This window comes from Cavia porcellus, unplaced genomic scaffold (assembly GCF_034190915.1).
Source record: "Cavia porcellus strain 051 isolate PalLab524CR breed Dunkin Hartley unplaced genomic scaffold, mCavPor4.1 scaffold_19, whole genome shotgun sequence".
NCBI classification, from domain to species: Eukaryota; Metazoa; Chordata; class Mammalia; order Rodentia; family Caviidae; genus Cavia; species Cavia porcellus.
This window is the reverse complement of record NW_026947502.1, coordinates 61,598,649-61,625,607: the sequence shown is the minus strand read 5'-3', so window position 1 is coordinate 61,625,607 and position 26,959 is coordinate 61,598,649. Positions and strand designations below refer to the sequence as shown.

General features: G+C 37.8%; 1 long non-coding RNA gene across 1 annotated transcript in view; it reads right to left on the bottom strand.

Moving 5' to 3' along the window:
* Positions 1 to 15,413: 15,413 nt before the first annotated feature.
* Positions 15,414 to 26,959, bottom strand: part of LOC134471671 (uncharacterized) — an 83,858-nt gene continuing 72,312 nt past the window's right edge. The window contains exon 4 of the long non-coding RNA XR_010041247.1: positions 15,414 to 17,700. This is a non-coding gene — a long non-coding RNA (uncharacterized LOC134471671). The remainder of the gene's footprint in view (positions 17,701 to 26,959) is intronic.

Here is a 26,959-nt window from a genome sequence, read left to right as displayed (position 1 = left end):
GAAAAATAAGGGGATAACACAAATGATATCAAGAGGCTACTTACAGAAGTAATAGCTGAAAATTTCCCAAACATGGGAATGAAAACTGACATGAGGATTAGTGAAGCATATAGAACTCCAAATAGCCATAACCAAGATAAAACTACATCCAGACATATAATAATCACCATCCCAGAAATCCAACATAAGAACAGAATATTAAAAGCTGTTAGAAAGGAAAACCTCAGAATCACGGAAGACTTCTCAACACAAATAATGAAGTCAAGAAGAGCATGGAGTGAAGTATTTCAGATCCTAAATTTCAGATTCCAACCCAGACTGATGTACCCTCCAAAATGGATGGAGAAATAAGATACTTCCATGACAAAGAACAGCTGAAGAATGTCATGACGACCAAACCAACCCTGCAAAGAATATACTGAGAGACAGTTTAGATACACATAGGAAAAAACCACTAAGCAAAGCAGACAATTAAACAGAATGGAAAGGTAAAGATGCAACAGCAGAAAGATAACATGTCAAAAGTAAACTAATATATAACAGTTATAACCATTAATGTAAATGGTCTCAATTCATCAGTTAAAAGAAACAGAGTGGCAGAATGGATCAAGAAACAACATCCAAGCATATGCTGTCTACAAGAACCCATCTAACCCAAAAAGAAACTCAAAGTCAGAACCTGAAATTCAAAGGATGAAAAACAATATTTTTCTGTCTTTTTCATTTTTATTGGGACCAGGGATCAAACTCGCAACTGCCTGCTTGCAAGGCAGGCACTTATGCCACTGAGCTAAATCCCCAGCCCCTGAAAAACAATATTTCATACAACAGGAACTGAAAAAAAAAGTGGAGGTAGCTATTTTGTTTGCAGATAATGTGAATTCCAAATCAAGAATGATCCAAAGAGATAAAGAAGGTCACTACCTACTGGTTAGAGGAAAACTTGAAGAGGAAGAGATAACAGTCTTAAATATATATGCACCAAATTCCAGAGCAACAAGTTATACAAATCAAGTGTTAATAGAAATGAAAAATCAAATTAGCAATAACACAATTATAACAGGAGACCTTAACACACCATTGATACCAAGGGACAGATCAATCAGACAGAAAATCAGCAAAGAAATAACAGAACTGAATCACACCTGTGAACAAATGGACTTGATAGACATATACAGAGTATTCCATCCAGCAACATCAGAATATACATCCTTCTCAGCAGTTCATGGGACATTCTCTAAAATAGACCATGTTCTATACCACAGAACATATTTAAATAAATGCAAAACAATTGAAATTATCCCATGCATGTTTTCTGATCATAATGCCATGAAACTAGAAATTAATGACAAAAGAAACTGCAAAAACCCCACAAACAGATGGAAATTGAATAATACACTCTTGAGCAATCAGTGGGTCATAGGGGAAATTAAATAAGAAATTAAACCATACCTACAAGCAAACAAAAATATAAATACAACTTAACAGAATCTGTGGGATGCAATGAAAGCAGTCCTCAGAGGAAAATTTATTGCACTCAGTTCCCACATCAGGAAGACAGAATGAAAACAAATAAACAACCTGATGCTGTGCTTTAAAAAACATATAGAAAAAGAAGGGCAAGTCAAGCCCAAAGCCAAAAGAAGGAAGGAAGCTATAAAAATCAGAGCAAATTAACGCAATACAGACTAAGAAAATCCAAAGAATCAATGAATCAAAGAGTTGGTGCTTTGAAAGAATAAATAAAATTGATAAGCCTCTAGCCAATCTTATTTAAAAAGTGGGAAAAAAAGCTCAAATTCATGCAATAAGGAATGAAAAAGGTGAAATCACTACAGACTCTGCAGAAATACAGATCATCAACACCTATTTCAAAAACCTCCACTCTCATAAGTTCAATAACACAGAAGAAATGGACAGATTCCTAGAAACATATGAAGTACCAAAGCTGAGTCAAGAAGATGTAAAACTGCTGAATAACCCAATTTCTATTAATGAAATTGAAAATATAATTAAGTCCTTACCTACAAAGAAGAACCCAGGCCCAGACGGATTCACTACTGCATTCTACAAGAATTACAAAGAAGACTTAATGCCGACACTCCTCAAACTCTTCAATGAAATCAAAAGGGAAGCAATTCTTCCTAAGTCATTCCTGGAAGCAAATATTACTCTATTACCAAAACCTGAGAAAGACCCACTAAAAAAGAGAACTATAGGCCAGTCTTCCTAATGAACACAGATTCAAAAATCCAGTGAAATATTGGCAAACAGGATGTAGCAAATCATCAAGAAAATAACACACCACGACCACGTGGGATTCATCCCAGGCATGCAGGGATGATTCAACATATGTAAATCAATAAATGTAATCCACCATATCAGTAAAGCCAAAAGTAAGAATCACATGATCATTTCTATAGATGCAGAAAAAGCTTTTGATAAGGTCCAACATTTATTCATGGTAAGAACCTTACAGAAAATTGGAATAGATGGTCTTTACCTCAATATGATAAAGGCCATCTATGACAAAACAACAGCCAGTATCATATTAAATGGCCAAAAACTGAGTGCCTTTACCTTAAATCAGGCCCAAGACAAGGATATCCCTTATTCCTGCTCCTATTCAACATACTACTGGAAATACTAGCCAGAGCAATTAGACAAGAGAGAGATATAAAAGGGGTAAAGATAGGAAAAGAGGAAGTAAAATTACCATTATTTGCAGATGACATAATACTTTACACAGAAGACCCCCCAAAACACCATTGAAAGTCTCCTAGATATAATAAATAAATTCAGCAATGTAGCTGGATACAAAATTCTCAAAAATCAATAGCATTCCTATACACTAAAAACAAAACCACTGAAAGAGAAATAAAAGAAGCCACACCCTTCACACTAGCATCCAAAAAAATGAAATACTTAGGAATTAATTCACGAAAGACTTCAAAGATCTATATAGGGAAAATTATATTACCCTGAAAAGAGAAATCGAAGATAATCTCAGAAAATGGAAAGAAATGACTTGTTCATGGATATGAAGAATAAATATTGTGAAAATGGTTGTTCTCCCAAAACTGTTATACAGATTCAATGCAACCCCAATGAAAATACCATCAACATACCTCATAGATCTAGAGAAATCACTCCTAAAATTCATCTGGAACCAGAAAGGACCTAGAATAGCAAAGACAATTCTAAGCAGCAAAGGCAAGGCAAGAGGCATCACAATCCCTAACTTGAAGTTATACTACAAGGCAACTGTAATAAAATCAACATAGTACTGGAATAAAAACTGATCTGAAGATCAATGGAATAAATTCGAAGATGCAACCACAACTACACTCAACCACCTTATCTTAAATAAAGGGGCCAAACATGTTCACTGGAAGAACGACAGTCTCTTTAATAAATTGTGTTGGAAAAACTGGCTCTGCATATGCCAAAAACTAAAACTAGACCCATGCCTATCACCATGTACTAAAATAAAATCTAAATGGATCAAAGATCTGAATATTAAAACAGAAACACTAAATCTGTTGGAAGACAAGTTGGGTAAAAATCTTGAAGACATAGGTGTAGGTAGAGAATTCATGAACAGGAATCAAACCGCACTGAAAGTACTTCCCAAAATCAATAACTGGGATCACATCTTATTAAAAAATTTCTGCATGTCAAAAGAAATCTCCAGCATTATGAAAAGAAAACCCACAAACTGGGAAAAAATCTTAGTGAACTGTCCCTCAGACAAAGGACTTCTTCCTAAAACATATAAAGAATTTTTTAAAAATCAGACCCCCAAAATTCAAAGACCCAATCCAAAAAAGGGCATCTGAGATGAATGCACAGTTGTCAGATGAGAAATACAAATGGCAAATAAATATATGAAAAAATGTTCATCATCATTACTCATTAGAGAAATGCAAATTAAAACGACGCTGAGCTTCCATTTCACTCCAAAAAGAATTGCCAGGATCAAGAAAAGTACCAACAACAAATACTGTAGAGGCTGTGGGGAAAAAGGTACTCTGCTGCACTGTTGGTGGGAGTGTAGACTGGTGCAACCATTGTGGAGGTCAGTCTGGAGATTTCTCAAAATGCTGGGACTGGAAGTCCCATTTGATCCAGCTATTCCACTTCTAGGCATATTCCCAGAAGAACTGAAAACATCATACCACAGTGATATATGTGCACCCATGTTTATAGCAGCACAATTTGTAACAGCCAGATCTTGGAAACAACGTAAGTGTCCAACAACTGAGGAATGGATAAAAAATTTGTGGTATTTTTATACAATGAATTACTACTCAGATATAAAAAAATGATCATATTGAGATATTCATAAACAAATTGATGCAATTGAGACCATACTCATAAGTGAAATAAACTCACATGTATAAATACCATATAGTCTCTCTAGTGTAAGAAATGGTAAGAATACATAAAAGTTTATGGTGATCATGATTCCCATTACATTGCTGTGAAGCCTTACAATGTTTCCATTCATTAGTTGGATTGGTTTTATCCTGGGTTGTTTGCTTTTATTATGTGTGATGGTATGAACAGCTATTTTGAAGAAAACAAGACACTATAATAGCCAGTGCTGATTTAATATCATCTTGTTTTGAAGTCCTACCATACTTTTTTTCTTCTGTTTCCATTGGTTCTATCATGTAGTATCTTATTGGATTCTATTATGTGTGGTAGTATAAACAAATTTTTATGGACAATGGGATAATATAGTAATCATTGTTTATTTTCTGTTATTTGGTTTCAAATGCTCTGCAATGCTTTCATTCTTTTGAATGGTTTTATACTATTTTATTGTGTTTGATACTATTGTGCATGATGATATGCTCAGCTATTTCAAGGAAAGAGACATTATGGTAGCTACTGTTATATCAGGTTGTCTTTTGGTGAAATATTGTGTTGCTTAAATTGTTCTGTTCTGATCTGCATTGTTATGTCCTCTTTTATCTTAATTTTTTTTTAATAAAAATTTTTTTTAAAAATTTCATGAAACCTGAAAAACATGTCTCGGTCAAAAGTTCAAAATTCCACAGCTCATTGAGTTTGCGGCTAATTTGGGCATGTGATCTTAGTCTGTACTGCTCACTAGAGATGGGGGGTAAGTCACAATCCCAGGCACATTGTCAGGCTGCAGCAGCAGGAAAAACTGGAATCACTGATGCTAAAAAGAATACAAAGGCTAGAGTTCTTTAAACACTGACATAAAGGAAGAATTGGTTGCTGAATCTGTATCTGGAACTTTCTATGAATTTCTGCATCTCCATCATTGGTACTTGGAATATTCCAGGAACAGTCTCTTTTGAGCACCACATAATTTGAACACACAATATAAAGTGAGTCAACACACTGACATGTGAACTCTATCCTTACTATCAAAACTTGGCTTTCTTTGGTTATGTCTTTCCAGGTCATTTTTATGTCAAAATTAATGTTGATCACCAGTGTTTTTCAGTCATGAATGAGATGTCAACCTGAACTTTGGAGGTTTTGTAAAGACTATTTAGTCACTAAATCCCAGAAACTAGAGAAGGTACCACTGAGCTCCACCTCACATGTGTGGAAATTTACTGTGATAAATTTTTTGTGCTCCAAAAGCTAAGGCTTTCATGATTGTCCTGGGTACTCCATATGACTGACAGTCTTAATAGTTGTAAACACTTGTCACATAATTGTCACATAAGGAAAACATGAAATTAAGTATTATATTCTAAGTTGAATCTGCCTGATTTCAACACATAACAGAAGAATATTGTGGAATAGGAGAGAAATCATTTTGTATAGTAGCATTCAAAATTTTACTAGACTAGAACATTTCTGGCACAAAGGTCTAGTTTGTCATCAGCGACATTTTCTGTGTTTTATGCAGTGTATGGAAGATGAGCAAACATGTAGCTCTTATGTGAGGAATAAGAGAATTTTAACAGATGGAATGGAGGTAAAAGAAGAGAGAAGGAAGGGGCAGAAGCTAATTAGAGAAATTTTCTATTTGAATGGCCTAGGTAACTCCTGCTATTCAAATTTGAATTAATCATTATTAATTTATTTCTAATTTTTAAATAAGTAAATCAGAGATGACCCACCAGTTCCATTTCATTGTCCATTCTCATTTTGCTTAACTTTGTCCTCTTCCCATTGTACTGCTGACTTAGATATCACTCATTTCCTTTGTCTAAATTTTATGTCTTTTCTTAAGGCTGTGAGGAGCACAGAGAGAATGTGTTATACTAGGGACATGGGTGGATTTAAAATCTGGACACAGCTGCTCTTTCAAACCTCAGCCATAGGCATGCATATAGCATAGCCTGGTGGTCCTGGTTTCCTGTGTAAGGAAAAAGCTCTACCCTCTAAAAGCTGATTCACCAAGGTATCATTTCCTCAAGTGTCACTTCATGAATGTAGGTGTCTACAGAAAAGCCTTCTTAACTGATGATCAGCATTCACAGTGATGCATAATCTTACTGCTAAAAGAATGTACTTGAATGTATTTATTCAACAAAAACTTTTAAAAGTTCAATTATTATTTTTTACTGTTGTAGTCAGGGGTTGTACACAGAGAACAACTAAGATTAGGACATGGAGTTTATAATATTTTTATAATGGTCACCAGAAGTTAACAGAGGAAAATGCAGGAAATCCATCCACAACATCAAAGACATAGATTATTTAGTCAAGAGCCTAAACCCCACAGCACATGTCCCACATGAGTCCAGATAGAAACCCAGAGCTCAGGACAATGCCTCCCACGAGTCCACCTGGAGGCCCAGAGCCCACAACAAGGACTCATGCCAGTCTCTTTTACGAATCCGTGCAGGGAAGACCAAAGGGTCAGCGGTGGAAGCCAGAAAGTCTACGCCAGCTGGATGAAGGAGCTGTGCTAGTGGGATGAGAGTTCTACGCTGGAGCCGAGAAGTCACACTCACAACACAGACCAGGGCTATCCTGAAAGGCACCGCAGCTGTCCTCAGTGACACGGAGGCCCCGAGCTCCTCCGACGACAAGCACAGTCGGGTACGTGCCAGGAAGCAGCGTGACAAGTTCATCCTGTCAACCTGAGACCAAGCGGCACATGTCTTCCCCTCCAGAGCCAAGAAGCAGTGCTCAATGTGAGGACCAAGGCTTCTCCAGGAGAACCAACAGCCCAGACGGCAACTCGTAGGAGAACCCACAATGCCTCCTTAACGTCCCAACCCTCTACCCTCCCTTCTTCTCCACCTATTTATCCTGGCAACTTTCCTCAGGTGGAGCATCTTCATTCGGTGCCATGCTAATATAATCCAGCTGACCACCAGTTCTTAATCCATAACGCTTACCCTATGACTCTAAATGTGACAAAATTATTACACTTTTGGAGATTATCACAGGGTACCAGGTAATGACCATCTAAGTAGGCTAGTGCTATGCATATAAAAGAAGTGGTAACATTACATAGAATATCTCAGCTGAACGAATGCTTCTGTTTGCACAAAATTTGGTTACCAAACAGAAACATTCCACAAACCTTTGCCTCTCTCAGGGAACTCTGCCACTCAGCCATCTTTCCCAAAATTGATGAATGAATTTTAATGAACCAAGATAAAGCTGTATTAAGATATAGATTTTGTACATAAAAAATCTAATGATTGTCAATATTATCTTAAAGGAAATATTACATTGGTTTTATAGTAGTAGAGAATAGTTTCACAATCCAACATTGTAATAAATAATGGCCAGGAAATACTGAAATTAGCAATGAGGAAACATCTACTTAGATATCTATCTAACTGGTCTGACTTATCTAAGTGTTGAGGCACTGTATTTCTGTTTTCATCACCACCAGTTGCACTGAGATTCTCTCAATGAATATGCCTTGAGTGAAAACATAAATTTCAAAAAGCCTCTTAAACAGAGATTTTACTTTCTTGGGCCTAAACATTAGTATATGGCTTACTTTTTTTCTGTTTAAAAATTTTTTGATTGTAACTAAAATTTCATATTTGGTGTAATTTCATGTTGCTTTCTTTTTAATCTTTGAAAAGTTAATTTCAAATTTGCCAACATTTTAGCATTTTCTTAGGGTTCCTTCCAAATTTTTCTCATTGAAAATTTTGGCATATTACCATATCTACTTATATACAAAACTCTCAATGATTAATCAAACAGTTTTAACTGTGTCTGAAGACTTCTACTGACAGGATGTTCGTTCATAATAGCTAATTAGGAAACATTCACTACTCACTGCCCAGCACCCAACTGGATTTGAAAACTCAGGCAGATCAAGAGGCCCCTCTGCTGGCAGAAAGACAGACCAGAGAGCCAGTGTGAAGTGCTTCATCTGTTTGCCCATGTCAGGGAGGTTTGCAGACAGAAAAGTGGGACCTCAGGGGCAAGGCGGTGGTGGCCAGCAGTAGCAAGAGGATTTGAATTCTGTTGTCCCCAAAGCAAATCCCCATGGGCTTCGTCTTACCTGTGCCATCTGGATTGTGCTGTACTTTATGCATTTGAGTTAACTTGGTGAATTCAACAAGCTGGTTGTTTGACTCTTAAGTGATGAATGTGTCAGCAAATTAGTTATCAAAATACTAATTTTAGTCATAAATAAAAAGCTAAAATTCCCATTTACTTTAAGACTTAAATTAAGATCCCTCTAAAACATATTTCAGATTTGTTTAAATACTAATTCATCCACTTTTCTTTATTAAATCGGGTATTATACATTCAGCTAGTACTTCCGAAATAATACTATTTGCCAAGAACTGTTTTGGATGATGGGTACATTTTGCTAAGGAATTTATAAAAACATTTTAATATTGCAGAGGATGTAAAAAATCTACATAACATCAGAGAGGGGGAAAATACCGGCTCATGCCAATGTGCCAGGAGAAGTGGGGTTTAAAGCAGGTCAAACGAGTTCCTGGAAGTTTCAGAGAAGAGAAAACTGTTGTCCAAATTTTTGCTAAGTGAAGTCAAAAAGCCACGCTCAAGAAAAAAGGCACCATGGTGAGCGACAGTGTGGAGTGTGTCACTGGAGTGACCCCGGCTGCAGAGGGGAAGCAGTCAGCGTAGCCTAGAAGGGAAGAAGGCAGCTGGCCCATTAAGAACAACCGTGTGCACTATAGACGATTTCGGTGGGAGGAAGAAAATACTTGTGAATATTTCCAGAACTATGGTAGATTATTGGAGTGAGCTGGGATAAGGCTTTAGACAGGAAAGCCAATAAAATCAGTGTGACAATAGATTAGCAGAGGTGACCTAGGGCCACAGCCTTCACACTGCCATGTGGAGATGAGCAGAGGCATTTAGGAGATGCCCAGACACAAGGTCCCACTGAAAAGAAGGCAAGCTGATGGGGAAGAAACATTTTTAGTTTGGTATGTTGATTGCTCATTGCTTAGTGAGATGGCTATAGAATTGTCTTAGTCCCTGCCAGCACCCAGTTGATTATTGAGTAAAATGCCACACTTTGAAGAGACAGATATTCAGGTAAATTTGTACATTACATGGTACTTATATTGTACTGTTTCTTTTGGTCTTTGACTTTTACCTAGAATATCAAAACATTGGATCTAGTTTTCTGACTTCACTTCTGAAATCAAGACAAGTTTCCTCTTCTCTGAAACTTCCAGGACCTCATTTGACCTGCTTTAAACCCCACTTCTACCGGCACATTGCCATGAGCCCATATTTTTCCTCTCTCTTTGATATTATGTGGATTTGTGCATCATCTGCAATATTAAAATATTGTTTAAATTCCTTAGCAAAATGTGCTGATCCTCCAACATTGAGGTAACAAGGAAAAGAGAGGCAATCTCAAGCTGGAATTTCAATCTTAATAGTATTCAAATTCAGTAGGTTGACTTGTGTTTTAGAAATAGAGAGTAATAAAATTAGGAAAGAGCTCAACTGAGTGGTCTGTGAATAATAACGCATGTTAGTAGAATGCTTTTCATTTTGGATCAATCACCAATGGCCATGGAAGATCCCAGGACATCCCAACAGCTCCCAGGTGAGGAAACTAGTAAGTCAAGTAGGTCTGGCAGATTTCTTAAAAAATTTGTTTTCAGTTTGCTTTGTCAGTTACCGTCAGGTTTTTCCAGCTGGATTTCTTTCCACTTTATTCCAACACCTTTAATTCTACACATATTCCTGTATCATGGAAACTAATCACTTCTCTGTTTTGAAGTTCTGCTAGTTTTGCCTTGGTTTGATGATTGCCCCCTAAAATTCATGTGTTGAACCCTAGTGCCCACCACAGTGGTGCTAAGGGGTAAGGCCCTTGGGGAAGAGATTAAGTGATGAGATTAAGTTTTGTCAATAGATCAGTGCCTTATACAAAAGGGAGCAAACTGAAGTCTTTTTTATGCTTCTGTCCTGTGAGGACATGGTGTTTGTCCTCTCTGAAAGACACAGTAAAAAGGTACCCTCCTGAAACAGAGACCAGGTTTCACCAGACCTTAGATTGCAGGAACTTTGGTTTTAGACTGTCAGCCTCTGGAAAATAAATTTTTCAGCCTCTATAAAAATAAATTCTGTTCCTTACCAATTACTTGGTGCAGGGGTTTCATTATAGCACTACAAATGGAATGAAGTGAGTTCAGTTAGTATTGTAGCAAGACTTACTAAACAAGTATGAAAAAAGTATCCTAGTTGGGGTACAGATAAGATTCCAAAATATAGCAGACAATAAAATAATTAAACAAGGTGGAAGTTTGATTTTTTTCACAAATACAATGATTCAAGAGTGTCACAGTTCATGATGTGTACATAACTGTGCTCTGTAAGGTTGTCCAGGGATTCTATGAAGGTTTATCTAAAGTGCATCCCCCCAAATTCTCATGTGTGTAGAAGGTAATAGGATCATGGAAATGCAATACTCAGCAGTGGACCAACTGATGAATCCCCAGCTAATTGTGCTATCAGAGGGTGAGGCCTGGTTGGAGGTGAATCACCATGAATAGTCTGAAAGGTGTGTAAATCTCTCCTCTACCACTCCTTTCTCTCTGCTATCTCATTACCACAGAATTCAGCAGCTCTCCTCCACTAAGGTCTGTGTGCTATACAGGCTTCTGCCTTGGATCCTGCTAAAAATGGACTGAAACCATGAGTGAAAAAATGCCTGTCTTCCTTTAAGTCCTGAGTGTTGAGGCAGTGACATGGCTACTGTTAGGGGATTTCAGCCAGATTTCTGTTGAGAATCAAGAGTGAAGAGCTCAACAGGATGACTTAAAATGTTTTGAGTTTGGCCAAAAAAGGAATTTCCAGTAAAGCTGTGGCTGCAAAGATACAGCAGAGGAGATCTTAACTACTGCGGAGGAGTAGGAGAATAAAAAAAAGATAGCCAGAGGGCATCACAAGAATCAGCAGGACTCCACCCTTACAGCCTCCAAATCTCAAAAATTAAGGACTTTACTTTGAGAAGAAATTACACAGCACCATGTTCCAGAATGCCAGTGACCCAGGGAGGTTGTTCCTTCAGATTTGGTCCATAGCTCTCAACCTCTACAGCCAGAAGGGAAGAAAGCCTGGCTACTGCTCCAGCTGGCAGCAGACCTTGCTATCACTCACACAGGGCTGGTTTTAGGCACAAGCAGAATACAATAGTTGTGTACCAGAAAGGCTTATACCCAGATTTCAGAAGAAGGCTTAACAGGGCAGGCAGTGTGACACTGACAGGACAGTGAAGCTGTGAGTGTGAAGGCACAGATATAATGGAGACCCCAAAAGTTGTAGAAGCCAGTAGTGTGAATCAAGTAAGGAAAAATGCAGGGAGAGAGCAGAGCAGCCTAAGAGAGGATTCATGGGCGCTACAATCACTGGTAGTGCCGTACTGGCAGGACCACCCAGTTCCTCTGGAGTTCACAACTTGCCACAGATTGCTTGGGATGCTGTACCTGCAACTACGAGATTTAATGTTTGCTCTGCTGGGTTTTGGTATTGCTCTGTTCCCATTCCTTGCTACTTCCTTGTTTGTAACTTTTGAATGGGAATTTTTAACTTGTAACATTGAATGTTGGAACAATTTTTTCATTTTACAGGGACTCACAACTAAGAGTTTGCCTTAGATCTCAGACGCAATTGGTACTCAGGCTTTTAAGCAATGCAGAAACTGTTAGAACTTTGGCAACTGTTAGAGATGGACTAAATTCCTATTGAATAAAGGTATGTGCATTAATCTTTTGGCAGAATGTTACAGCCTCTGTCTGTCTGTGTCTCTCTCACTCTCTCTCTATTCATATATACGATATATATGACTGTGTGAATTCTCTGAAAAGCTCTAATTAGTGAATATTATGTTAAAATTACATTTTTTCTTTTTAAAAAACATCTTATTGAGATACAAAATTGGTATGTTTTGTACAAGCACATTTGACATAAACAGCTGAGTGGGTTTAAACTTTTGTACTGTACTATGAAATCATCAGTGCAATCAGGTCATGAATGTACGGGTCCTCGAGGTCATCTACAGTCTCTTATCTGCTCCTCTCCTGACTGTCCTCTGTCTCCAAGTAACAATGATGTAGTTCCTGTCACTCCACCTGTGTCTGCATTTCTTAGATTAGTATACAAGTGATAACATACAGTATGTATCCATCTTAGTCTGGCATCTTCTCTTCAGATAATTATTTTCAGATTCATCAATTAGTTCCTTGTATCAGTAGTTACTTTCTATTTTTTATTCTTTAGTATATTCAAACATCTAAATTTTTAACAATAGTTCATTTATACATTCAAAGATTAACATTTGGGTTTGGATTTTGGACATTGCAGATAAAGCTACTATATATATTTACTTATGTGTCTTTGTATTCATTGAAATGCTCTTCTTCTTGCTTGAGAAAATATTTATTTTTAGGAAAAATAATTGGAATACATAGTATTTGTAATTCAAATTTTAAAAACTACCAAACTATATTAAAAAGTGGTTATAGAATGTGAGAGGTCCAGCAGTATTACCCTTTCTTTGAGTTTTTCTCTGTGACTCTTTACCTAGCTTGTTGACTAAGAGTAGTGAAAATAATTTTTTTTAGCAAATATTGGATTTACAATTAGGTTCCTAAATTTATATGAATGCAGTATTTACTTGCTCATTTTAAAATTCAAATTGTATTTCATGAAACTTTAACTGCTGTTTTATTTAGGGACCAAATTCAAGAATATAATATGTATTCTGTTGCTAGAAAGTGAGAGATCTTTAAAAGCAAATTGGAGAAGCAGTTGTCTCTCTGTAATATTTTCTGTTCATTTCTTATGTGTTTAAAATTGAATTCAAAACTTGTGTGTTTTCTCTTTCCCTCTCAGGAGCCACCAGATGACAATGCTGGTACTTTTCACTGCTGCCCATGGAGATCCTCCAAGATTCCCCAACACTGCAATTTATAACTCAGGCAGGCTGCTAATGCAAATGCCACACATTGTTTGTGGGACAGCAGCGGGACTGTGGATGCCACAGACCCGTCTGTGTCTATAGAAAGTCTGTTATTCTGAGCAATCGCTTTCTTCATGGCAGGCTCGCAGTATGAGAGACAATATGTGAGTCACCACCAGGTCAACTTGGCATCAGTGTGAACATGCAGCAGCTAAGGCTGTGAGCTAGTTTCTGGGAACAGGAATCACCGTGCAGAGGGTTCCCCTCTCGAGTCAAAAGCAGCTATTCAAGAAGACTGTGGAATTCGTAAGTCTTTGCTGAGAACATGCCCTTTGAGTTTCTATTTTTGGAGTTGAACTTTATGAATTACTGAAAAAAGAATTTTCATTAATTGTAGTGGTCATAAGGATTTCTTTTGCCTAACTGTCTACACATTGGTTTCTAAGCACCATCAAATGTATACATCTCTCAAAATGTCTCTTTTTGCCATGTAAATATCTTTTTCTGAACATAAATACCAGGTTTTTGTTCTTTTATTCTTTTGAATTTGTTTTGGTTTGGGACATTAAAATGCTTTAAATTTGATCAAGATGAGAGTAACAAGTCTCTATTAATGAAGATGACAGCATTTCTACAGTGACCTTTCTTTAAAAATACAAAAACTCAAATACCAGGGCCTACATAATTATAAAGGCCTCTGCTAGATATTCAATTACTAACACCTTACAGTGACTTATATGCCAGGTATTGAGACTATATGAGACATATATACGCATTTAACTAGAAAAGAGAGATAGTCATCTAAGCACAAATCAATAGTACCAGAAACATACAGAAAACCACAGCAGAGATTCCCAGCCATCTTTTCTGCTTATCACATATGAAGGAGAAGTCAGAATCCTATCAGTATGCATTGCTCTGAGGACAAAGATGACAAGTATAGCGGTGGAGAGAGCGGCATACACAAAAAAATGAGGTGCACAGAAATGTCTAAAACTCACTCCCATGGTCAGGGGATGGTCACATGGTCAGGAGGTAGTAGAGGGGAAGACTGCTAACTGTGGAGATCCGGAACAATAACAATTGTGACACATCTTATGAGTCAGGTAAAGAGCATGTGGTTAACTAAGCTAAATGAGAACCATGGAAATATTTTATCCAAGATATAAAGATACTTCTGTTTTCAAGTTTCTATCAAGTTGTAGTATGGAGACCATTTTTTGAGAAGACTGTGTACAGCTGGGACACGGATATAACTGCACTACAGTTTCATAGGGACAGTATCAATTTAAGTATTAATTTAATGTTGCTTTACATCCCAGAGGAAACAATTCTGAGACCAAGCCCAGTTGTGTTCTTCATCATGGCCAAAACTGTCTTTGGAAATAAGATAAGAAGATATAAGAATATTAGCTCCACAGAGGAAACTCTGAGATTACCTTATGACACAGTATTGTTGGTCCTCTCCATAGGTGACGAGACAGAAGGTTCAGTTACCCTAGGAGAGGTGAACAGAATGGCAAAACACTACCATTCGCTCTAAAATCTCTTGACTGAACATTGCACCTCACAGAAACGACTCCGGCACACTATTGGAAGAAATTTGTAGTGCTTGACTATTCCTCATCAGAAAGATGGTAAACATTTCTACCTCATAAGGCTGATGTAAGAATTATAGAAAATATCCACAAGGGGAGCAGAATACTTCCCTTTTATAATGGATCTTTCATAAGATTTCAACTATTTGGATAAATTAGTGTTCAAATTCTGTACATTATTCTTCTGAAAGAGGTCTTGCACCGCTGGAACATCTGGGATAAGGATGAAAGGGAATGGAGGAGGGAAGAGATGAGAGCAAGGAGGAATCAGTGTTATGGCTCACATTTCACAGAATTGAGTGAACTTTCTCACACTCTGGAACGTCAGCTAGCTGGAGTTCCAGTGGAGAGAGAGCTGGCACAGATAAGGCTCTGTGGAGAGCCATGGTGGCTGTGAGGATAGTGACTGTCAGAGAAGACTAGCAGGCCTCTGAGGAAGACAGCAGGGGGTGAAAGCACCAACAGAGAGAAGATAAACTCCAGAGACTTAGAAATAAGGGATAAAATCCCAAGCTATCTAATCACCAGCCTTGCTGACAGACAACTATCATGTTCCTACACAAAAGAACCCAACCCCTCAGAGGAAGTGCATGTGGAAGCTGGGAAGCCCTCTGTGGCAGCAGAGGTTGAAGAAACCCGCTTTAGGAATTTCCTGAGGCAGATAAACTGAAGGACAGACTCTGCCAGACAGTCCGCAGCAGCAAGCCCTCCCTAAACATGCAAATTTGACATGAGAAGGTCATCTGGCTAAACTGGAGATTTTTCTCCCTTTTCATAGTTTTCATTTTTTCTGCAAAAATTCAGTTTTTCTGGGTCCATATCTTCCTATGGAAGACAAGTCTCTTGCTTACCTGGAAACTCAATATAAATTTATAGACTGTTTGTTTATTCTTATATCCAGCCAATGGACTGGACTCCTTATGCTGATTTCCAGAGACAACAGTGAAAAACTGATTTTGATCTATGTACAGTATAGTCTAGTAAAAGAGCTATCAAACTCTAAGTCACACAGCTAGTTACTTAATCTTCACTGAAATAAATGGAGAGGCACTGTGAATGTACACCACTGTAACCACTATTGCCTTTAGTCTGTGAGCAGTGGGGAATCATTGATTAAAAGTCAGGCCTACCATAATTTGCTTTTTGAGGAATTGCCAGGATCAGCAAAGTTTTCTTTTCAGGTATTTATTATCTGAAATTTCCTTTGGACTTACAATGGGCTATGCCACCGGTCAACAGTAGCACTCCTTCCCCTGGGATCTGCAAATACTCCTGCATGGCAGTGCGAACGGCTGTCCCCAGATATTGCTTCCCAAAGAAACACACGAGGCAGACAGGACTTAGATCATCCGTTACCAAAAAACAAGGCCACTGCCCATCCTTTGGGCCTATTGTGTGTACTTTCTTTTTGTGGTAAGGATAAATTCACCGTCTTCAGTTTTGCCACGGGACCTAGTCATTATGTGTTTAGGGACCTCTGTTTAGAATTCTGGTTTCTGCTAGATACTGAAGTATACCAACATAGTATTAAATCAATAAAAGAAAAATACTCAAATGCTGCCCTGAAACTACCTGAAAACCATTGTGTTAAAGGCTGAGCTTTGTGGCCAGGTGTGATGTGCACACCTGTAATCCAGATATTCAGGAGGCAGAGGCAGGAACACCACAAGCTCGAGGCCATCTTGGATTGCACAGTGAACTCAAGACCAGCCTGAGCTGCATAGTAAGATGCTGCCTCAAAAAAATTGAGATTTATAAAATTAATTTAAACAATATTAAGCTTATACTGTGAGAGAGAACAAAAGGTAACACAAAAATCAAAATTAAGCTAGCCTCCTTTTGAAATTTCAGAATAGCTTTCGATTAAAATTAAGCCTGTTAGTCATCACGGATTGAGAGGAAAATTCATTTATGTTTATATAACCACTTTAATATGCATGTGTACTATATACAAAAATGTCAGTTTTAGATAGTAATTACAGTTGTCATAGAAAAACAAGAGAGAGGATCATTGGGCTTAGAATCTGTTGAAATTTAGAGAAACCAAATTTTCTGAGATTTTGATTATTCATGGAAAGAAAACTTTCATTGTCAACAGATATATACAATCATCTTTTATAAAATTAACTGGGAAAACAAAATTTTTGCTGTGTCACCTAATTTCTAAATCAGAACAGGAAAAGTCTGAAATGTCCAAGAAAAAGGAATAGAAAAAGAAAGACTAAACTTTCCAAAGCTGCTTGGTATATAACTGTATTTCCCTGAAACTAAAAATAGAACCAGGTTTTACATTAATCTTCATGCTAAAAGATGCAATAGAGCTTATTTTCAGGGACTTTTTCTTCATGTATAGTAATCCACATTTAATTATTTATTCATATAAAAGCTACTTGTATTTATGTGCAAAAGTTTACATTTACTCAAATGCAGTCATGTCATCTTCTTCTAGAACTTCATCATAACTCTTCAAACTCTGAATTCTAACCTGAATTTCTTAGGACTCCATTTCCCGCAGAACCACTGGTTCCAATCTCTCAGGTCCACCAATAGGACTCTCCTTACATACGCATTTTTCATCCATGTAGTCTGCTCCCAGTGCATTGGCAGCACGGCTGTTAGTGATTTTATCCCATGAAATCTTCACCACAGGCATGATGTCTTGCGGGCTGGGCTTCATGAAGTTTCTGTTAAATCAGTGTTAACTGGACATTTATGAGACAGGAGTGCCTATAAAAATGATGACAATTAATGATAGTTCACACAAGACAAACCAATTTGCAGAAACAAAAATTCAGAAAAGGTTTCTGAATTTTACACCGGTGCATTGTGTTCCTCATCCCACATGACACCCTGAACCACAACAATTCATTTTAAACCTGCCAATTTCCTTTCACTGGCCAGTGTGCATGGTGTTCCTGCATTGTGTGTGTGCTGGACTGGTCACTCAGCCAGGAGACTTCAGTTTGTCTGTTCACATAGGCATGTGCTTCTTGTCCAAAAGATCCTGCTTACAAATACTTAATTTTAATTCCTTTTTAAGTATTAAAACATAATGTCTTATTTGTATTATTTATAGATTAATATTATTTTAAAATTCAATATGTCTGCTGTATCTTGCAATAGATCCACTGGTAGCAAAATGCACCTACCTGGCCGGTGAGCTTACCCAGCACTTATTTTAGAAGGAGGACTTATATTCCATGCATCCTGAAGTGTCATGGTAGGGCTTGTCTTCTGGTTAGGTTCCATTTTTAGAGAAATACAATAGATACACTCAAACTTTTTTATTAAGTAACTTTATTGGTATACTTGAAACATACTTAATTTTATCATAGGAACTTTGTACTTGTACATGACTTACCTCAAATCCTCTTTTTCCCTATCCCTTTAGTGTCCCTTATTCCCTCTTGCCTTCTGATTTACACAAGCTTTCTTTCCACTTTTTGTTACCTTTCCTTTCTTTCATCCTCTCCCTCCCAATTTCCCTTTCTAAGTATTTTCTTGATATTACATAATATATATAGCATATACTATATTCCTTATGTACACTTTTGGTGAAAAAAGTGAAAAATGCAACATTTACACATGGGTATTCAACTTACTTCACTTGAGTATGATCTTAGAGTTCCATCCATTCACCTAGAAACGTCTTGGGTTTACCCTCCTTTGTGGCTGAGTAGCACTTCATTGAATAAAAGAGAACACATCTTTATCTGTTCCTCAGTTGATGGACATTTGGGCTGTTTCCAAGGTTTAGCTACTACAAACTGTGCCGCTGTAAACATGGGTGTGCATATATCACAGTGGTATGATGTTTTTAACTCTTTTGGAATTATACCAAGAAGGGGAAGAGCTGGGTCAAGTGGAACCTCTGGTTTTAACTTTTTGAGGACTCTCCACACTGGTTCCCAGGGTTTCACCAGTCAGCGCTCCTACAGTAGTGGAGTTCCCATTTCCCCGCAGTCCTACCGCTGTTTGTTACTGATTGATTTCTTGATAAATTCCATTCTTCCTAGGTGAGATGGAATCTCAGCATTGTTCTTTTTTACATCTCTCAAATGACCAGTGATGTTGAACCTTTTTTGTATATGTGTTTGAGATTTGTTCTTCTTCTGAGAAGTGTCAGTTCTTTTCAGATGCCCATTTTAGTATTGACTCTTTAAATCTGAGAGATCTGATTTCTTTTTTAGTTCTTTATATATTCCAGCTATTAGTCCCTAGGCTGAGGAAAAGCCAGTAATTTTTTTTTCCATTCTGTGGGTTGTCTTTTTGCTCTGTTGATGATTTCTTTTGCTGTGAAAAAGCTTTATAATAAGATAAGATCCTAGTTGTTTATTCTTTTTAATATTTCCCTTGCAATCAGGGTTTTGTAAAGCCTTTGCCTACATCTATGTAGTCAAGAGTTCTACATATTCTCACTTCCAAGAGATTTAATATTTGGTCCACTTTCACTTTAGTTTAGTGCAAGGTAGGAGACATGGATTTAATTTTTGTTTTCAGCATGCTGAAAGCCAGTTTTTTAACACCATTTATTTAAGATGCTATTTTTCTTCCAGGGAGAGTGTTTAGCCCTTTGTTGAAGATAAACTGGCTGAGTGTGTTTGGAGTTGTTTCTGCATCTTCAAGCCTGTCCACTCATTCTGGGGTCTTACGGCCAATAGCATGCTGCTTTAAGACAATAGCTTTTCAGTATAATTTAAAGTCATAGACTGTGATGCCTCTTGACTTACCTTTGTTGCTCATAATTATTTTTGCTGTTCTAAGTTTCTTCTCATTCCAAATGAATTTTAGGGTTTTTCTCTCTAATTTTTTGATGTGTGTTACTGGTATTTTGATTAGAATTGCATTAAATTGTATAACATTTTTGGGAGTATGGCCATTTTCATTATGTTGGCTCTTCTTACCCAAAAACATTTTATCCTCTTCAATATCCTTTATCACAGTACAGTACTTTTCAATATAAAGATCTTTTACTTCCTCTGTTAGCTTGATTCCTACGTATTTCAAACCACTATTCTTGGGGCAACCTTCACCACCACCTGTCCTGCTCCCCCACCCCTGCCACCATGGCCGCTAACTCTGTGCTTCTGTGCTGGTACAGAGACAGCCCAAGGCTAGTCTGTTGACTTCAATCTCCTCTCCAGGAGAAATGCTAACCTCCCACTCATGGCTGCACCCTTGCTTAAATCCCATGTGCTGGAATCCTGTCTGAACCACTGGCTATGGGGCAGAAAGGATCATGCCCTTCCATTCAGTACCTTGACCCTCTCCTGAACATTAAAACTAAGCATATTATGTAAACAACTGTTACAAATGTTAAGCATTACAACACAGGGATTCTAAACAAAATCAAAAGGTAAATACAAGCTATACTCCTGTTTTCTCATAGAAAATTCTCTAAATTTTGATACAGGAAAATAAAATCACAAATATAGACAATATATTTGGGTTCTGTGATGCTATTAATTTGGTTTTGGAGTTCAACAGATTAAAACAGGACTGAAGACAAGACGATACAAAGTTCCTTCTGCATTCTTGGCCAGTTACAATGGTACCTCAGTTCACAAATTTAGTTTGTTCCATGATTCTGGGAAAACATGGCCACGTTCACTTTCATGTGGGTGAGGTTACCCCTATCGTGCTCATCACTGGATGCAGAGATTGCACACAGAAACAAAATGTTGCCAAATGTTTCTGTTTACAAGCCACACTGTTCACAAACATAAGCATCATGAACTGAGGTGCCGCTCCATTATGCTCTGCAGTATGAGACTCAAGGACCCCTAGTGGAGATGGACAGTGGTGAGACCGGAAGAAGACCAGAGATTTTAAAAGGTCACAGCTCTGAGAGAAAGGAAATCAATTCATTTTAATTTCAATCTAATGTTATGGCATTTGACCTACGAACTGCAGCCCTTCGGATGGTGTTGGGTTGTGGAGGAGCTGTTAATGACTTAAAAGAGCTCCTATTTCCCACCACTCCTTAGACCAGAAATGCTATTCTGAAGATGCCACAGCTGGTAGACACTGGGGAAGAACTATGCCACATGGGTCATATAAGCAGGTGGCGGAGCCATTCTCCCATGAACCCTATTGCAAGGAGGGATCCAGTCAGAACAGTTGGTCAAGGCTGCGGTTGTCCCATTTCTGACATCTTCATATTGCCTAAGCAGTACACAAGAGAGCACAGCAGCTCACCAGCAAGTCCCACCGCTAGTCTGGTGGACCTGGAAGCTGAGCTATGATGCAACACAACCTATCGCTGACTCTGAGCTGCACAGTCTACACCAAGTGGTAGTAGTAGTGGCAGCCAGATGGTGGTACCAGACGTCCCTCCCCACAGAACTGAGCACAGTGTGCTTGCTTTGTGGGAAGGACCCACGAGGGGCAGTGAAGCACAAGTGTCCAACTCTTCAAGCTCCTCCACAGGCAGTTTCTGCAAAGGGAGTTGTCAGACAAACCCCCAAAGCCTGGCAACAATTCTATGTTTGCTAAAAGGTACAGTTTTTCTGTGTATTAGACCACAGAACAAGGGATGCCCCACACAACTGTCAAAATTCACAGCAATTAAATACACATTTTGAAAGCTGGGTATAATTCTAAGACAGGCAGATCAATCAGAAGTTAACGAGGACACAAGAGAAAGTAATAGCCTCACACCTTAATCATTCATAGTGCTGCGGATGACAGGCAGTCATCAAGCTAGGAAATTCCCTGAACAGGGAAAACAGTCATCAAGCTAATATGTTCAGAGTGAAAAGATGAAAATGTCTCCTGTTTGGGGAATTTGATGACAATATCTCATCGATCATCAATAGAATATCTATTCTATCAAACATCGTACTGACTGTTCTGGGCAGGATAACTAGACAAGAAAAAGTTGAAAGAAAAGGAAACTAAATTCAAAAGAAAGAAGTAGGCTGGGGACTAGCTAAAAATAGAGCATTTTCCTAGCTTGCACACTAAAATTTAAAACAAAAAAGGCAGAAGTAATGTTGCAGATAGCATGATCTTAGAACCATAAAATGGAATCTATTAAGTCTAAGAAAACCAATAAGAGAAATAGCAAAAATTTAGAATACAAGACAAACACTGAAATGATCAACTGTATATTCATGACTACTAGTAAATGAATAGTCTGAAAGAAATATTGAGGATAGTTCCACTAATAATATCAGGAAACAAATAGTTCTAAATCTAAGAAAATACATGCAAGATTTTTCACTGAATACTAATTGATGCAGTTGAAGGAAACTAAAGAAAATCTAAATATACAAAAGATATCTCATGTCCATGGATTGAAGAATTACTAATGTCTTTGAAGAAATGTTTCCATTTAATGCCAACTACAGTTACAGTCACAGAGTCAATGCAGTCTGTTATTTTTATGTCCATAAGGTTTATAATGGTTTCTTCTGTTTCATTTTTATTACTTGTCTGTTCTGTTTTGCTTTCTCAGCCTGGCCTGATAGTTTTCATGTTCATTTATATTAAAAGGATGAGCTTTGCTTGCATTTTTTTATTCTTTCTTGTTAATGGTGTTTGTATTTTATTAATAGCTACTCTTAAACTTTATAATTTTTCTGCTTCTTTTTGATTTTTTGTTCATTTCTTAGTTTCTAAAATAGGAAGGTTAAACTGTGAATTGAATCTCTTCCTAAGGTTCCCAAAACACCACATTAAGTCTAAGACAGAAATTTTTATGTGCTTTCTTTTTATTTTTCTTTAATTCAAACTGTTTTCAATTTTTCTGAAACTGCCTAGTGAAATTATAATCTATTTAAAATGGAGAACATAAATCCCATGTATTTGACCATATCCCCCAAAGCTTTGTATCTTGGTATTTTGAGTTTGTGGTTTACTATCATTCTGGCAAGAAAACATATTTTATATTATTTGAATCATTTTTAGTTTATTGACATGATCTTACATTGCATATGATAAAATGCACCTTACAGATTCCAGCACAAGCAGTCTGAAAGGGTGTGTGAGATCAAGCTGGCTGATAATGGTGCCCACGCCACTTGTTTCCTACTCATTTTCTGTTATTTGCATCATTTATTAAAGCTGAAGCTTTGAAAAGGTCATGTGTGGCTGTCGATTTCCTTACTCTTTTCTGCTTTCAGAACTGCCAACATCCGCCTTACACATTCTGATGGTGTTGGATGACCATCAGTATAAGCCGGCTGTGTCACTACAGCCTTGTCTTTGACAATATCCCACATCCAAAACAGGCATTTTCTTATGACACTACCACTGCCATTTATTTAAGAAATATGACTAGATTTGCCTAGTTTGTGTTTTTAGTTATTTTACTTTTAACTTCTATATATTTGCATATTAAGTTGGTTTACTGTAGGCATCTTGTTTTTTCATTCAAGCTAAACTGTTTGTTTTTAACTTTTCCTTTGAGTGTGCTTTAGCCAAAGTTGCCAACAATTTCTGGAACAAGCCTGACCATAAATGTTTTCACGTGTTCAGGCATTACTGCCTGTAGTCACAACTGCTCTATTCCCCAGGGTAGTATAAAAACAAACAGGCAGATTGCACTTGTCTCTTATTCGTAATTCACTGACCTTTGATTTAGATTAATGACAATTTTTTATTATTAATTACATTTAATATTATTATCGATATGTTTGAATTAAAATCTTTGTAGCTGTTTTCTATCATCTGTTCCTCCTGCCCACCCCACTCTTCTCCTTTTGGATTGAATATTCCTTGAATATTATTTTGACTGTATATTTCATCTTGTCTTGTTTTCCTCTTCCTTGTGAATAGTCTTGGGTTATAATATATGCAATTAGTTAATTGTACTCTACATTACATAAGTGTCACTTCAGCCATAGTGATACAGGGGAATGAAACTCCCAACCTGCTAGATGACCTGTATGAGTTCGTGTTCTGTAAATCGAAGAATGAATTTTAGGAACAACAGAGCTTAAGAGCAGAATATATTTATTGAAAGAAAGAAAGTTCTGTCTGAGGGACAGAAAGAATCCAGAGTGGGTTGCCAAAGACTGTCTTTTCTAGGGACTTTTATAAAGCAAAACCACAAGGTGAGATGGGTTCAACATGAGGAAAAAGGAACCTCCAAGGGATAAGGTGGGATAGAAATATGGTTAACCAGTAAGATTAATTGCTCTGGCAAAATTGATTGAATCAGGAACAAATGGGGAAGCCAGTCAGGTAGAAAGCAGGCTTTCTTACTGTGCAGGGACTCTTCCTGTAGGGGGCTGGGATGGTGACTAGTGACTCCCTCAGGGTGATGAGACCTATTTAGAATGTTACTCCTTAGGACTTGGGCATTTGTTTGATCTTTTGTCTTAGGCCTAGCCCACAATGAGAGGTGTCTGTCTCCCGATAGTTGCAAGGTATCTGGGCTTTTGCACTGGCTCCTTCAAGGACCTAGCCCAGTCCATTGCCTAGAATATCTCTACCTAATTCAGTTGCCTGCAACAGTAGTGCAATGGTCTCCAACGATAAACTCCTAGTGTCATTCCTCTAATCCATTGTGCCAACATTGCATAACATTTTAAACTTTTAAAAAGTAACAAATGTACTTTTATTCAATATTTTAAAAATACAGACTCTGTGGTAACATATAAACAAATTTCTACAATAATAATAAACCAATATTTTGAGCTGAGAAAATAACACAAACAGAATTTTCAAAGACAAAGCATTTCATATTAAAAAACAATTATGCTTTTAAGAAAGATGATTACTAAGCATTTTTCATGTATTTATTGGTCATTTTTACTTCTCAGAAGTATCTACTCACTGCAATTGCCCATGTTTGGATTGGGTCTTTTGCTTTGGAGCCCCTAACTTTTTGATACCAGTCCACTGTCTAAGAAATAGCTAGCAATGTTTTCCATTCTGCACGTTGTGATTTTTAACCACTTAGTTATGCTTAAGTTCTATAAAATATTTGTTATTTTAGAGAATAAGACATAAACACCCTGTATGTTTTTCAGTGTTTCTTTTTCTAACAGGATAAACGTACTTCTTAACGGACAAAACTCAGAAAACATTTCTGACCACGCCCAGACCACGCTGAGGTCTAGAACACTTGTCCAAGGGACCCAGTTCCATCTCTCACGAGGGCCAGGTTAGACAGGAGAACACCACGCATGTTAATTTTTTTTTCATCCCAGTAAAAAACATATTGCCATGAATCCCTTCAGAGCTCCCCCGTCACTTCAAACACTTCTCCTGCCCTTCTTGCCACTTTCTGAAGCAGCTCTGGCTGTTCATTTTCACAAGTGTTTCTAGTTGAGTGGTCCTGGTTGCCTCCATGTCCTAAATCTATTGGAAATATTTACCTTTCATGGTCCTTGTGGCTTTGAGAAAGACCCCTGAAGTTGCACAGTTGAATAATGTGGATTACAACATACAGAAATGTTTTGGACAGAAACTTGCTGTAAACACTGTGAATCCATTCCAGACATTCAAGAAACCACGAAAAGATGCAAAACAGGACTTCCGGAGCAGCTTCAGAAAGTGGGAAGAATCACAGGGTAAGTGTGTGTGAGGCCAGGGGGAGTATTTGAGAAGGATTAATGCCATTGGGCCTTTTATTACAATATTTGTTTCATTTTAACTTAATATTCACCATATTTTAATCTCACAGCTTAATAGGTGGGAACTAACAATAATACTCACTATCATAAACACCTCTGCTCTGGATTTCCATGGTTTGTGCATATCTGAAATTTCTTCATAGTCTGCACTTTCCTTCTGTTCAGATATCATCTCTGTGCATTGAATCTGTCTAATTATTGCCTGACTAATAACTGATTTAAGTGCAGGGGTAAGGATTGAGCCCCAGGACTCTATCACTGACTTGCTTACATCCCCTACACGTTTTACTTTATTTTGAGACAAATTACCCAATATGTCCTCAGATTTGTGATTCTCTTATCTTAGGCTCTCGAGCAACAAAGATTACATCCCTTTTTCACCAGGTCCCACTTGAGGCTATCTTTTTAAAAATGTCCCAGGGCACAAAGCTCCTGGTAACCACCGTCAGTGTAGAACCCTCTGTGATCACAGGGGATATGGGGACAGAGCCCATGTCCCCAGTCATTTCACAAAGAGACCCAGGGGAGCCTGGATCTGCCCTAGCTGTGTGTGTGGTTCTATCTTGCTTTGTGGGTCCACATCAGTGTATATATCCCAGGGCTCTTATCTTCATTTTCAAGGACAGGCAATTTGCAACTCCAGGTCCAGATTTTCCACTATAGAAAATACTGCTATTTATTTCCACTGGATGTCTTTTTTTTTTTTTTTTTCCACTCTTTGGTTTATTTTTCCCACATGTCTTTTTTTTTTTCCCTTACTCTTTTGAAGGATTGGCAGTCAGACCAGGGTACACTCCCCCACTAAGCTACATACGCAGACCTATTTTGTGACATGGTCTTGCTAAATTGCCCAGGCATGACTTGAACTTGCAACCTTCTTCCTTCAGTCTCTCTCAGATTGTGCCTGGCTTGTTTTCCTACTCACCTTCCATTTTGTCCTCTGTCTTCTATTTTTTAAACCACTGAAATTCTTCCTTTACTTACTGATTGTTGCTAGAATCCCCTTTGGGAAACATTTGCTAGTTCCTTTGTCACACTCTGTCAGGAACACATTCACACCTTTATTGTAATCTCAGATACTGTGTACAGTCATCCAAGTACTATAATCTTCCTTTAGTTTTCCTCACAATCCAAAAAGTTATATTTGTAATCCCATTGAGACGTTATTGGAATCCCAGCAAGTTAATTCCAACCTACCACCTCCAATGCAACCCACAGCGAGAATGAAGACACCAAGACATGTTCCAAGTTAAGGGCCCCTAAGGGGTCCTAAATTCAATCCTCATGAGGACATGCGAGCAAAGGCCCTGACCTTAGGCCTCTCTCAGAATTTATTATCTTGTGAAGAAAGGGGGTGGTTCAGGGATGAGTGACAGTGAGGATGGCAGGAATTATGTGAG